Source organism: Choloepus didactylus, chromosome 7 (assembly GCF_015220235.1).
Source record: "Choloepus didactylus isolate mChoDid1 chromosome 7, mChoDid1.pri, whole genome shotgun sequence".
NCBI classification, from domain to species: domain Eukaryota; kingdom Metazoa; phylum Chordata; class Mammalia; order Pilosa; family Megalonychidae; genus Choloepus; species Choloepus didactylus.
The window spans coordinates 62,863,567-62,878,215 of NC_051313.1; the positions used below are offsets into that span (position 1 = coordinate 62,863,567).

General features: G+C 43.8%; 1 protein-coding gene and 1 pseudogene across 6 annotated transcripts in view; one reads left to right on the forward strand and one right to left on the reverse strand.

Moving 5' to 3' along the window:
- ANKRD6 (ankyrin repeat domain 6) overlaps window positions 1-14,649 on the reverse strand; it is a 232,501-nt gene that overhangs the window by 89,635 nt on the left and 128,217 nt on the right. Inside the window, exon 1 of one of the 6 annotated variants that reach the window (XM_037843497.1) lies at window positions 1,686-1,727. The exons of the other annotated variants lie outside the window; for them this stretch is intronic. The gene's annotated coding sequence lies outside the window, so the exon portion shown is untranslated. Of the gene's footprint in view, window positions 1-1,685; window positions 1,728-14,649 lie in introns of those variants that run through there. 6 annotated transcript variants of the gene reach the window in all.
- LOC119540585 overlaps window positions 2,185-14,649 on the forward strand; it is a 29,351-nt pseudogene continuing 16,886 nt past the window's right edge.

Consider the following 14,649-nt stretch of genomic DNA (forward strand, 5'->3'; position numbering starts at 1 on the left):
AGCCAGGAGCTGAGGTACCTGCCTGAGACCAACAGAGCTGTCCAGCCTCCTCAGCAATGGATGCAAGGGGCAAAGCTGTCTGTGCTACCCAGACATCCACTCCCCTCTCAGCCACCTATCCCATGCAATGAATTTAGCCTCTAAGATACTGAGACTAAAGACAAGGAACATTTCTTGCTACCGTTGCAAGCTACTGACAAAGCCTTGTTCAGATTATGACTAAACAGCTCCTTGCTAAGATAAGTCCAGCACCTACTATGGTGTTTTTTTTTTTTTTAAGAGACAGAAAAAATGCTTCATTTTTTGCTTTTCAGTTACAGCTACTTAAGAATGCTCTCCAAGGCAGGGAAAGGGTGGAAGTTTTTGGTATGGGTTTGGAGTGTGTGTAAATAAAATAATAAAATAACGAATGCTTCCCACTCCGACCCCTCCAGCACCATCAGCCCACAGTCCACAGTCCACTGGATGAGGCACAGAGCAGCCTCTAGGATGGGCTGCTCCCATGAGATTCTGGATACTCCCCCAACACCACCAACACCAGAGTTGCCCCTAAACTGCTTGCAACACTGGGAACACGATTCCAGGTTTCCAATTCCTATTATGCTGCTAACACCATCACAGCATGCTTGGATTTCTCAACCTCATTCTCAGTTTGAACTCAATAATGGCCTCACTGCTAGAACCTCTGGCATTCACCTGCAGCTGTATTCACACTGTGTGGCTGGGAAAGGATCCCAGTGACCAGGTTGTCCTTTCTGCTTCCTCCCACACCACTGGTCTTGGGTGGGGATATGGAGTCAGCAGAGACAGCACTAAGTCAGCTTGCTGTTCACCTCTCCAATGACAACTGTCCTAAATCCTTGTTGTCCTTACCTCCCATTTAGAATAATGATCCCTTTTGGAGTTATAAAATACCCTGCTTCTCATCTGATGCCTCTGAACTGACAAATCAGGCCTGGCTGGGGTGGGTAGTGGGAAGGGTGGTGGAGCAGCAACTTCGCTGCCAGTCTGACGGGTACCCCAGTGTAGCAGCCCTTTTCCCCCATTAAATCTGAGCATCCTCTTCCAGGTATCATTTAAGACACCACCCATGGCTGGTGGTGAGGGATTTCTTCTGCCCCAAGTCTATCAACCACATCCCTCTTGTCATGGTGACACTTTTCAGTGTTCTGGAGGAAAACCTGAAATGCAAATCTGCTTGCCAGTTCCTTAGGCAGAAATGAAATAAATGCATGAGCATATGTATGTAGTGAGAACTCTGAATCCAGAAAGAAATTTAGCTTTTCCTCCTTCTTCTCAGCCCACTGCCCCATTTTCACTGTTCTCCAATTTGTCAATTATCTCTCATCACAAATGCCAGAGGGACACTGAGTTGTTTGGCCTGTGACGTGATCAGTTTTCTTTTTACAGTAAAAGGTCTATGAGATTTGCTTCGCTATTTTCTTGGAGATTCATAACAGTCTCCTGGTACCAATATCCCAAAGTCGCTATATCAGTTTCCTGACAGGCAAAATATTCTGGAAGAGACCTGCCAACAAAAGTCCCAGGCAGACACTGTGCACAGCCCACCCACAGACCGTCCACAGGCTCACAGGAACCATGGTGGCAGTGAGGGCACACCATCAGTTACAACTCGCTCTGCTCCTGCCACTCCAAACCCCGTGTCAAACAGAGATTGTACTCACATTCGGGGGGTCTGTTCTCCCCTTTCTACATCGTGTTCTATTTCTGGATAACTGCAGTCAGTTCTTTCCTGGAGAGACCATTAGCTTCCTAGGGCTGTCACACTCAGTGGATCTGCAGTGATTTACACTACAGTGCTTGCTGCCTTTTTCCCTTTAGCCTCCTCTGCCGACTGAATCACATCTAGAAGCTTATGAAAACATCCATTCAGCTTGCATGTTGCGTGGCTTCCTAGTCTGCTCAGCACAGCTTCTGAGAGTCCCGGGTCTTCAGATTTTGCTGGGCGGCTCCCTCCCGTGTACAGGGGACCTGTAACTCAGCCCTGACTGAAGAACCAGGGGATCATTCACAGAGGCGTGTTTCTGAATGACGCTCTGGTGACAGAGAAACGAAGTTGCAGTAACGAAGGGAGAAGAGACAAATGCATGTGTTGCAAGGTAGAGGAGACACAGGACGGGTCAAAATCTGTAAAGAACTGCCTTCATGACAACAGTTAGGAACATGAACACTTCGGGGAACTGCGGGACCCAGACGCTCCGCCCTCCTCGGCAGAGAGTTCCAGCCCAGCGACTGCAGCAGCACAGGAAGTGCCTGGCTGAGCAGCTGTCCTGGACATTTGTAAACCCACAGTTTGTCTCCCTAAACCCTCCTCTGAACAGTTTCTGCAGGGAAGGGGAAAGTGAGAAAACAGGGAGCAGAGCCCTTCAGGAGCTGTTATAAGCAAACAGAATATATGTTACTGGCCCTAGACATCCTGGGTGTGTCCTCCAGCCACTTGTTGAAGCAACAGAAAATCAACTTCCCAGCTGGAGAGATCAGAGAAAGAATGAGGGTTTTCATTTTGACTTGAGCCAATATCCCCACATTTTCCTCTTTGTTTCTAAAACCAGAATTACTAGTTCTGGAGGTGGGAGAACAACCTTACTCTGTCAGCACAAACCCTCTGAGCACCTTCCCTGTCCAAAGCCGTCCCCATTTTCCAGAGGGTAACAGTTCCTATGGGCATTGAACTGGGATTCTGCTTTGGCCATTCTCTGACTTACACCAAGGGTCGGTGGATAGCCATGAACTCAGGCTAGTGCATTGTGGAAAGGTTGAACTCCACTAGAGAAACAAGTTACCAGCAGAACGATAAGACAAACTGATTTTTAATGTACAATACTCAACTAATTTATCTGAAAGTAGTCACTATTGGGATACTGTGATCACTGCTGGTGGACAAGTGTGGGTAGAGCAGAAATGAATGTGACTCACTCCCTACTTTGAAGAAACTCAACATCTGGCAACTGATAAGCCACAATCAGGATCCAAAAGGCCAGGTGCCAGAAGAGAAATACAAACTGAGCACAACAGAAGTGCAAGGTAGGGAGTGATTAATTTTCTCAAAGCTTCCTGGGCATTTCCCTCTCCCGAGAGTGCCTACTCCCACAGGTAGGACCCGTAACAATATTGTCAGGGAGGACAGAACAGCCTGATTCTGACCACCGAGCCTGGTGTCCATGAGTGCTATTTGCAAAAGACAAACAACAGGGGCAGAAACTGCATCTCTTTAGTAAGTCCATGACTCATTTTACACACCCCACCGTTGCAAAGGAACTTATTTGCTTATTTCTCAAGCCATTTCACGTACAGTAAGTTTCTCTTCTGAATCTGACACTTACTGAATCTTTGTAAGAGGTATATAAGGCTGTTGCAGTGGAAGTTAAGTGACATCTGGATATTATTCAGGAAACCTGACATAATCTACCATCAAGAAGACCTGCCAACAGATGTAAAAATAATATAAGGCAAAAGGACATATCACTGAGTGAGGATATGACTGAAAGAAGGCTTGTGGTGGAGAGACCTCCACTTCCTTCATGGAACAATAACAACTTGTTGATAGACTGGCACTGCTAGACCACCGGAGCTTCCAAAACTGAGCCCTCCCATCTCTTAGCCATATGACCATACACATCCTCAAAACTCAGACCAGGTCACTTCCACTGAGCCTTCTGCTGCCCCCACCTTTCCCTGGCCAAGATGATCGTTCCTTCTATGGTTCTCTTCCAGTTTTCCATTGGCTCTCCTCACACTGCAATTGCTGTGACTTGCTAAAGGACTGGTTTCCATGGAATACGTAACTACTTGAGGGCAGAAACCCTGTTTTGGGCATCTTGTATCAGTGCCTAGCATGGTACCTGGAACACAGGTGGCCTATAACGTCTGTTAAATGGACGACAATGGAAACTAATGATGAATTGTTCTCTCTAGTCACTAATTAATCTTCAGGTGCCTGTGGATCCCATGAAAACAGAGGAGGTGCCAACCTAGCCAGCTAACCTTTCTCCTTTCCCCTCGGATGAGGCAGGCTGTTCCTCTGAGAAAGCAGAAGTGGGGTGTCGTTTTTCTCCTCTCCTCCTTCTTCCCAGAAGTAGAAGGCTACAGCTCCTGAGGCCCTAAGAATTACCTCGGACAGCCCCTACCCAGTGACACAGGGCTGTCAGCGCACACACACACTGGACGGCGCCACAGCTCCTCAAGAATTTTCTTCTCACCACCCTCAAACCTTGTTGGGTTAAGGCACAGATGTCAAAAACAAACCCCAAACCATATCTTAACTCCACCCACTGCTTAAATCTGCTTTGATCTTGCTTCTTTCACCCCCACCCCCATTTTCCCACTGAAACTGTGTTTAAGTTACCCTAACTGCCAAATGCAATAGTCACTCTCAGCTCTTACTTTGCCTGTTCCTCGGGCCTGCTACTCCCTCCCTTGGCTTCTGGAACCCGCTCTCCTCTGTCTCCTACCACCCCTTGGATTATTCCTCTCTCTCATTCAAAGGTTCCTCTTTCAATAGTCCCTCAAATTTTGAGAGTTCTGGAGGATGCTGCAGGGTTGTGGTGACCAATAGGCTCTGAACATTGTGTAATATGAGAAAATTAGGGGAAGAAAAGGAGAACATGAAAATTGTGGGGATTATGAGTTTTTGAGAAAAACAAGTTACTGATTAAAGTTATTTTTAAAATAAGTTTTGTTCTTTGAATTCTGCTATTTTGAACAACTACATACAAACACTGGACTGCATGAGACTGAAATTCTTAAGGGTTAGCCTTGTTTTAAATGTCGTCTTTCCTCTCAGACTCTGAAGTTCCTCAGGACATGGGCTATGTTTCCTTCCCTCTCTGCTAACCCACTGCAAGCACAGAGCCGGGCATATGACGCGAACAGTGAATGCTTGTTGAATACATGCACATGTCGGTGCTTGTCCAACTAGATTACAGACTCCTAGGAGCAAGGGCTGCTCCTGTTCTTCGTGTAGCCAACTAAATGAAGGAAGGAGCAGTGGGCTGAATGGTGGCCCCAAAGAGATATGTCCACATCTGAATTCCTGGAATCTGTGAGTATTACCTTATATAGCAAAAGGTGGGTTAAGGCAAGGATTTGGGGAGGAGGCCCTTATCCTGGATTACCCAGGTGAGCCCTAAGTGCAGTCACACCTGAGAGAGAGGCAGAAGGCATTATAAGACAGAAGAGGCGGCAATGTGACCTCAGATGTAGAGATTGCGGTGGTGTGGCCACAAGCTAAGGAATGCCTGGAACCACCAAAAGGTAGAAAAGCCAGGAACGGATCCTCCCCTAGAGCCTCAAGGGGCGTGAGCCGCTGCCAACACCTTGATTTCAGATTTCTAGCTTCCAGAACTGTCAGAGAATAAATTTCTGTTGTTTTAAGCCATCCAGTTTGTGGCAATTCGCTACAGCAGTCATAAGAAACGAACACAAACGCTTTACACGTATGGATGCTCAATAACTATCAGTTACTTGTCTGAGTCACTTATAATCATAGGCTTGCCTCCTTTTTTTAGATAATAAGCTTTGTCTTTAGAGCAATTTTAGGTTTACAGAAAAATGGCACAGAAAGTACAGTTCCCATACAGCATCTCACACCCACACAGTTTCCCCTATTATTAATGTCTTGCATTAGTGTGGTACAACTGTCACAGTTGATGAAACAATATTGAGATGGTTTTAGTAACTGAAGTCCATAGTTTGCCTTAGGGTTTGCTCTTCGTGTGTACAGCTGTATGGGTTTTGACAAATGTGCAATATCATGTATCCACCAATATGGTATCATATGTATCTCATACAGTTTCACTGCCCTAAACTGTGCTTCCTTTTTAAAGTCACTCACACATGCCCTCATGGCCAAGAGGCCAGGATGCCACAGGTCACTTCAAACTTATGAATGCTTTGGGGTCTCTCACTATGGACCCCACTGCAGTCAGGTTCCTGGGGCTAAGAGCAGTTCTAATGCTACGTATTGCTGTAAGAGGGCCTTCTTTCACTCCTTCTGGATGGGTAGCAGAGGGCAGGGGGGCACTAGCTGACCGTGTGATGCCAGCAGGAGCAGGGGTTCATGCCAATGAGTGTTAACTGCCCCCCATGGTGTCTCTCCAGCCGCCAGCCGACTCGGCCCACGGGAAACTCCGAGAATTGAAATAGAGTTGTGCCAGGGCATCAGCTTTCAATTCTTCCCCATGGCATGAAAAAGCCAGGAATAAGCCACGAATCTGCTCTGCTAGCCAGGAACTAAGTGTCTGGACGCACTCCTGCACACAGTCCTAAACATGACGAGGGAAGTCTAGGATTAGCATGAGTGCTCAGAGGCAAACACCAACTATGATTTACCACTGTAATTTGGTTTTCAGCAATATTTCTTCCACTGTATTTCTTAGAGGACAGAGGCCTTATCTCTGGGCTGGAGGAAGCCTGCAAGCCGAAAGCCTAATACCTTTCGGGGGACCTGCTGTACACAGATTTCTTTTGCTCATAAATGTCTGCTATGTGATCTCTGGGAAATGGGTTTTAACTTTTCTGGACCCTGTTTTCATTTCAGGAGTCCCATTTCATTCAATAACTCTGCCACTGAACTATTTTGTATCATAATATTCATATGATACTAGAAATTCCTAATACTCTGAGGCATGCTCCTCCCCCCATCCCCATTCCCCTTCACCCACATGACTTTCTCTAATGACTCTTTAAAACCTGCAATTACCAGCAAGCCTGTCTGGGTTAGAATTGATTTTAGGCTGATATTATCTATCACCTACAAGAGGAGACAGGCAGGGCCTGAAAACACTGGGGATGGTGTGGATGCTTTCCATGACATTGTTTACAGAAAGTGAAATAGGTCTCCCATCTCAATTGTCTTCCAAGGTTGGCTGAGACAGGAGTGGGTTATGTAACTTCTAACTTCTTCAGGGTATAAAGTCCTCATCTGTAAAACAGGCATAGTAACAGCAGCTAATGACTTCATAAGGAAGCTAAGAGGATTGCCTGAGGGAGTGGATGAAAAACAGGTAGTCTGGAGCTTGGCACAGAGGAAGCACCCAGGAAATACTAGGTGTGTATGTGTGCATGTATAAAGTCAATGGGAGGCTAAACTCTCCAAGTCGGTTTTCAAATACTTTTCAACAGCTAATCCTCCCTACCTCCTTTACACCATCACCACCCACAGAGAGTCAAGTCTCTCGGCCTTAGCCAGCACACACCATGGCACAGAGCTCAGCTTTGGTATCAAGCGTAATTGGGATCCAATGTCCCTGCAGAAGTAGGGGATTAGGATATCCAGTCGCCAGCAGTCAGGGTCTTTGTGATTCTCTCCTCGTATTCAGGTCTTCACACAGAGATAATAAGACAAGGAAAATGTACTCTAGACAACACTGCAGCTTGTGCTTTTCCTCACCTGGGTGGACTCCCACCACGGAGATAGAGGGGACTCTAAACAGTGGCAGAGGTGCTAGGGGAAGGCCCTGCTTCCAAATCTGTTCCCCTCACGCTCAGCCTCTTTCTAGAACTTATTTCCTAGCTAAATCTCCTTCAAATTGGATACGGCCCACATTTTAAGTTTCAGTCATAGATTATTAACCAGGAGCAAGTTTGGCTCACAAACTTCTTCAGCCAATAATTATATCACATGACAAACATACCAAATTATCATCAGTTGTTGTGAATTACCCAAAATTAAAATTCTGCCACATCTAAACAAGAAAAATAAGTTCCTAAAATGAAAGCAGCAGGAACAGAAATGACACTGACCTTGAATCACTTACTATATGCTTAGAATTAGCCCCAGGGATATTTATTCCCAAGAGTTTTAAACAATCTTAAAAGAGTCATCTCTCTCAGGATTTTCTCATTATTATCATAGTCAAATTATTTTCACAAATTAAAATAGGTTTAATTAGTTGACTTCAAGAACTTTCAGGAGAAAGGGTCAACCTGAGAAATTACTGAGCATAAGGCCGTCTACCTTCTGTGTAAGAGGCCCAGGTTAACCCTGTGCCCTCTCTTTGTTTTCTCATAGCAAGTGACTTGAAGAGACTGTTTTCTTTCTGCAAAGGGCAAGTCTGGATTCACTAGGGTAGGTGGTGGAGCCTTCCCTGTTGGGCTTAGCTCTCCCCCGCTCTCTGAGGTCTGGGACCCAGGTCCCTGGGGAGGCCCTTGGGAGGAGAATCCAGACCCTCTTCTGGGTGGATATTTCAGTCCTCACAGCCCTTTCCTTGGGGGATTCTCCCAAAGCCCTTGAGAAGGACGATGCTGCACATTCTCTAACCTCAAACAGGTCACCTTTTGAATTATAATTTATATCTAGCCCAATGTCAAAACAAAGAGCATGGAGGTGGGAAGAAGGTGATAGAGAGTAAGAAAAGGGGGAAGGCAGTGAGGGGTTCAGATGGAGGACAACATGAGAAGGCAATGAGCATACCAGCGTGACATGTAGCTTTTGATAAAAAGGGGGGGGGTACCTCAACTCAATCCCTCTCAATTCCTGGTTCCTCTCAAATCCCCTCTGTATTAGGGCTCTCCAGATAAACAACTGACAGGATATATGGGAAATATTAAGAGATTTATTACAGGAATTGGCTCACACATCATGGGGACTGGCGAGTCTGAATTTCATAGGGCAGGCCGCAAGTTGGAAATTCCGATAAAGTTGAACTCCCCAGGAGAAGCGGGCTGGCTGAGGTAGAGATAAAAAATTCTTCTTTCTCACTGCTGAAATCATCAGTTCTTGCTTTAAGGTCTCCAGTTTATTGGATGTGGAGATTCCTCTCACTGCTGAAGACAATCTCCTTTGTTGATTTTAAATGTAATCAGCCATAAGGATGCAATCAACTGACTAATGATATAAATCCATCTACCAAATACCATCATAGCAACAATCAGGCCAGTGCTTGTTTGACCAAACAACTGGACACCATAACCTAACCAAGTTGACACATGAAATTAACCATCATACCATCCCTTCACAAACTAGAAGTATTCCATCAACCCAGTCTCTACTCATTAGGTATTTGTTGAATAACTGAAGGGATTCTCTAACATAATGTATATATTAAGTTTCCATTGTCTACATCAGTTAACGTTTTATTTTAGAATCAACACTAGAGGTAGGGAAAACCTAGAAATGATTTTATGTATATAAATAATATATATATGTGTGTATTTTTAAAAGAATGAATATTTAAATATAAATTTAAGATTAAAATAGGTGCACAAATCATAAGTGTGCATCATGTTGAACTTTCACAAACAGAACATATCTAGCACCCTGATCAAGAAAAGAAATTACAGGTATCTCCAAATCCCTTTTATGCCCCTTTCTAATCATTAGTCCCCAAAGAGTAACCACTGTCCGCATTTCTAACATCACAGGTAAGTTTTGCCTGTTTTTGAACTTAATATAAATGGAATCACATAGGGTTCTTTTCTGCCTGGTTTCTTTTACTTAACATTATATTTGTGATCCATCTATATTGTTGGTTTAGTTGTAGTTCTTTCATTCTGCTATTCCATTATGTGAATATACCACAATTCATTTATCCATTATTCTGTTGATGGGCTTTTGGGTACTTTCATATTCTGTGCATATTTTTAGGTGAATAAACATATACACATGTGGAAATTTGGGGTCATAGGGCACACATATGAAGGCTCCACTTAAGCAGATGTTTTCTATACATCTATGGAACATTCAAATGTATCCTATGTGTTCCGGTTTGCTAGAGCTGCTATTATGAAAATTAGCAGAAATGGATTGGCTTTTATAAAAGGCATATATTAAGTCACAAATTTACAGACCTAAGGCCATTAAAGTGTCCAAACTAAGGCATCAATAAGAGGACACCTTTACTGAAGAATGGCTGATGGCATCCAGAACACCTCTGTCAGCTGCACTTGGCTGGCATCTGTTGATCCCGGGTTGTGTTTCAGCTCCCCTCTCTCAGCAACTAAGTGTCCTTGCCTCTTTCTCCCAAAGTGTTTCTCTCTAAGCGTCTGGGGGTCTCACTTTCTTAGCTTCTCTGGGGCAAACTCTGGGTTTCATCTCTTAACTTAACATCTCCAAATGGCCTTCTGTCTGCATATCCAAGCATCTCTAAGCATCAGCAAGCATCTGGGTCTCCTGGCTTAGTATATCCCAGGGCACGTTAGCCTCTCTGCTGTCTAAAGGACTCCAGTAAACTAATAAACTAATCACAACCTACCCTGAATGGGCAGGGTCAAATCTCCATGGAAACATTCAATCAAGAGGTCACACTATAATCAAAAAGATGAATAAGTCTGCCCCCATAGGACTGCATTAAAGAATATGGGTTTTTGGGGGGCATAATATATCCAAACTGGCACACTATGTGAATGTGAACTGTGAGGCATGAGAGTCCCAGAGGGCAAGAGCACTGGGCACTGGGGTTTTTGTCTAGTACTCACCTCTGAGAAGTAGCCTAGGTCTTCAAATAGTCGGGTAAGAATAAGCCTTTAACTTGAGTTTGTTTGTTGTTGTTGTTGTTGTTGTTGTGGGTAAGCATGTTTGAGTAAAAGAACAATCACTGCCTGAACATCATTAACTAGAAAATATCTGACAGTAGAGGCTGACCTGTGACAGCCACAGCTTCCGTAGCAGAAGCAAATTACACCATCCACTGGGCCCACATTAAATGCTCAGTTGTTGGGAAAGAGAAGACACCAAGAACAGCACCTTATTTAGTTCATGTCTTGTTTTTATCAAATTACACATGAAAAACACTTGAACACTTTCCAGTGACGGGTCATGATAACAGAGACGGAAACAGCTATTTGCTGTGTAAATCATGGCTCTCTAGCCCACACACTGGGACTCTGTGTAATTACACTCCGTTATAACAACACTGCTTGCCAACGGATAATCTTAGCAAAATAATTACACAGCTCCAAAGGAAAAGCCCCCTCTTTTATAGCTGAGGGAATCTGCCTTTTTATAATATAGTAGTCTTCTAAAACATTGCCTCCAAATTGCCTTATTATAGTTTCATAATTTGAGACGATGACTCCAAGAGTTTTCAAGTAAAAGTCAAGTTAAATCATAGTTACCCTGTCACCCAGCCATTCCCACTTTTTGGTATATAACCAAGTGAATTGAAAACATACAACCACACAAAAACATGCACATGAATGTTCACAGCAACATTATTCATAGTAACCACAAGTGGAAGCAACCCAAATGTCCATCATCTGATAAATAGATAAACAAAATGTGTTATATCCATACAGTGGACTACTATTCTGTCATAAAAGGAATGAGTACTGATATATGCTACAACATGGATGAGCCTTGAAAACATTACAGTAAGCAAAAGAGGCCAGACACAAAAGGCCACATATTGTATGATTTCATTTATACAAAATGTCCAGAACAGGCAAATCCAGAGACAAAAAGTAGATTAGTGGTTGCCCGAGGCAGTGGGGAGGGAGGATTGGGGAGTGATTGGGTACAGGATTTCTTTCTAGAATGATGAAATCGTCCTGGAATTAGTGGAGACAGTTGCACACCTTTGTGAATACACTACAAACCACTGACTTGTACATGTTAAAAGGTTGAATTTTATGGTATGTGAAATATTTTTCTCTCTCTTTTTTTAAAAGTCCAGTTAAGTGCCAGGGCACTGAAATCAGACAGACCTGGACCAGATTCCAATCTGCTGCCTGCTGCATGCCATGGGCAAGGCACTTACACCCTCCAAGTCTCAATTTCCTCTTCTTTAAAGGGATAATGAAAGAATGATCTGACACAGCTACTGTGAGCATTAAACAAGGTAATAAAGCATTTTGGCACAGTGATGGCACATAGTAAGTGCCCAATAAAACTAGTGTTGATGTTAAAGTCACTGAAATAATAGGAACTGGCTCTCAACCAGAAAGACTTTTGACACTCCGGGATATAATCATCAATGATTTCTATCAGACAATTAGTGGATACAATTTTCTATATAATATTAAACAAGGGGTTAAACTGATGAGGTTTGCTGTTCAAAGGGGGGAAATGCTGCCATTAAGGAAGAAATACCAACACTTAGAGAAACTCGAGTTGGCTTGAGAATCACCAACGCCTCCAGAAGCTTGGAAATAAGACCCCATGTGTGGCTTCCCATCCTGCTCCTTCATTCTCAGGTATGGACAAAGGTGTCACCATGCAGGACTGCAGGCCACAGAAGAAAAGGCAAGTCCCATCACCACACTTCCGAAACCACTCAGCAGTGCTGGCTCCTATTGGAGGCGGCAGAGAAAGGTGTGACAAAGGTGGTTTCCCACCTCCAGACCCAACTCCTCCAGATCAACCACTGACCCCTGCACCTGCCTCAGCTTGTTGCTGGAACATATTACATGTAATACCTCAAATGACAAGCTGTAATAGGATCTTTCTAGGTGCCACTCTTAGCAATGCCAACAGTGCCCCACCAATCAGAAGTTTTCTTAAAAGTAGTATTTCAGGGATGGCAGTTCAACATTTATAATTATCAAGATCTGAAGAAAGGCTGATTGCAGAGGTTATCGCTATTCAAATTCCTTGAAATTGCTTCATCTTGATGAATGCCAATCACAAGTGACCCAAAAGGACAAATACTTTATGATTTTACTACTTATGTGAAATATCTAGATTAAGCAAATTCTTAGAGACAGAAAGGAGATTAGAGATTACTAGGGGCTGGAAAAAGGGAAGAATGGGGAGCTATTGCTACTGTTTGGGATGATGAAAAAGTTCTGTGAATGTAATTCAATCACTGAATTATACACATGAAGGTGGTTAACATGGAAAATTTTGTGTTATATATATGTTAACACCAAAATTTTGTTTAAAAAATCAGATGGTTAACTTTTGAGAGTTGGATAAATTTAGGATCAAATTCAAGCTCTACTCGTGACATTATTTTACTGTAGAGAAGCTACTTTATTTCTCTGGAGTCAGCTCCTTTTCTGTTAAACTGGGCATCCTATCTGCTTTATAGGGTGGTTGTGAAAATTAAGTAAGTAATTAGAACATTTAGTCCAGATGCCAGTTTTCAGCTAACGGTTGGTAAATGGTAACCACTACCATTATTGCCATTGTCATTGTTATCAGCCAAGACAATCACATTTGATTCTAGTTCAATACTGCTTTCTTCAAAATTTAATTCATCTTCTGGGGTTTGAAACACTGCAGAAACAACACTGGCCTTCTGTGAATCCTGTGAATGTATCTTTCATACTGGAAATTCTGGGTTTAAAGTGAAGTGCTTTTCTGACCTCATCTTGTAAACAGCTGTAAACAGTTTTGTGGAGAACCCTGTTTTGGACATTCCTTGTACAAAACTTTAATTCTCTTTACTCCATCTCCTTAGCCACTGCTACTGAGACCAGAACTACACAGCACTTCACCTTGGGTCCACTCCCTGTGCACCTCACTTTCTACCCTAGTTTCTCTGACACCATGGTGCGGGACTTCTTAGGAAACCTCTTGGCACAACCCAGGGGTCTGGGGAGTTAACTCCCTGAGACTTGCAATTGGGTGATTTGGTGGACAAGTTCAAGAATCTTGAACTCCCAATTTCCTCTGACCCTTCTGGACCAATAACAGACCCTTCAGACCCTTCTTGCTGGAGGACAGCAGCCTCTTCTTGCCTGAAGACCCTGCAAAGTCCGTATCTTAGCATCCTTAATTAGCGTCAGGTCTCAGCACAGCCTTCAGCTTCCTGCTGAAGGACGTTGAGGACCCACTGATATGTACTGGGGAGACATATCTGGGTAGGCAAATGGCAATGGGTGAATCAAGGCTGCATCAGTGATAACTTGTCTACATGGGAGCACTATCCTGTGACCTGTGGTTCAATTTCTGGCACAGACACCTGGTCCTCATACACTAGATGGCTCACTGAAGCCTGGGCACATGATGGCTTATAGTAAATTAAATGGAGATGCTGGAACTGCCTTGGCAGAGTATTGAGGAAGAGGTCAAAAGGTTCAAAGACGGTAATGCGAGAATGGATTTATTCTGAAAGACCAGAGGACTTCATCTGAACATGATCACAGGAGGGCCAAGGGGTCACATCCTTCACTCAAGGGATGAGTACACTAGTCAGTGGCATTGCATCATGTCCTCCGTTGGCTGGAGTTGGCAGTAGGCGATGCTGTAATGGTATTGTGCTCTTTCAAATCAATGGGAATGATAGAATTCCACACTGGCAGAGGCTAGTCAGTATAATTGACAGTGAGGCCGGGATGGCAATTGCAGTGCTTTGACCATCAGGGATCTATGGTCAACCATGGAAAAGATGGGTGGACAACTCACTAGGGTGTTATCTAATTTGTATAAGAAAAATGAGAGCTGGAGAACAGAAGATTGACATGAGCTGCAGCAGTTACAGACTTAGGGTCTACTGGTTGAGAAAAGGCTTGGTGTCCTTGAGGAAGGGCCCTGCAATACCACCACGCAAGTAAATATGATAAAGATTTCACAGATCCTTCTACAAAAGGACCTGCTACTACTGACTAGGATAACTGGCAGTGGGGAAAGTAGAATGCTAGATCTTTCAAAGACTGTTAGATATGGGGTCTGAGCTGACCTTGCTTCTAAAGGACCTGAAATGCTATATGGAGTCCAGGTGACAAATGGAGTTGTGGCCATATCTG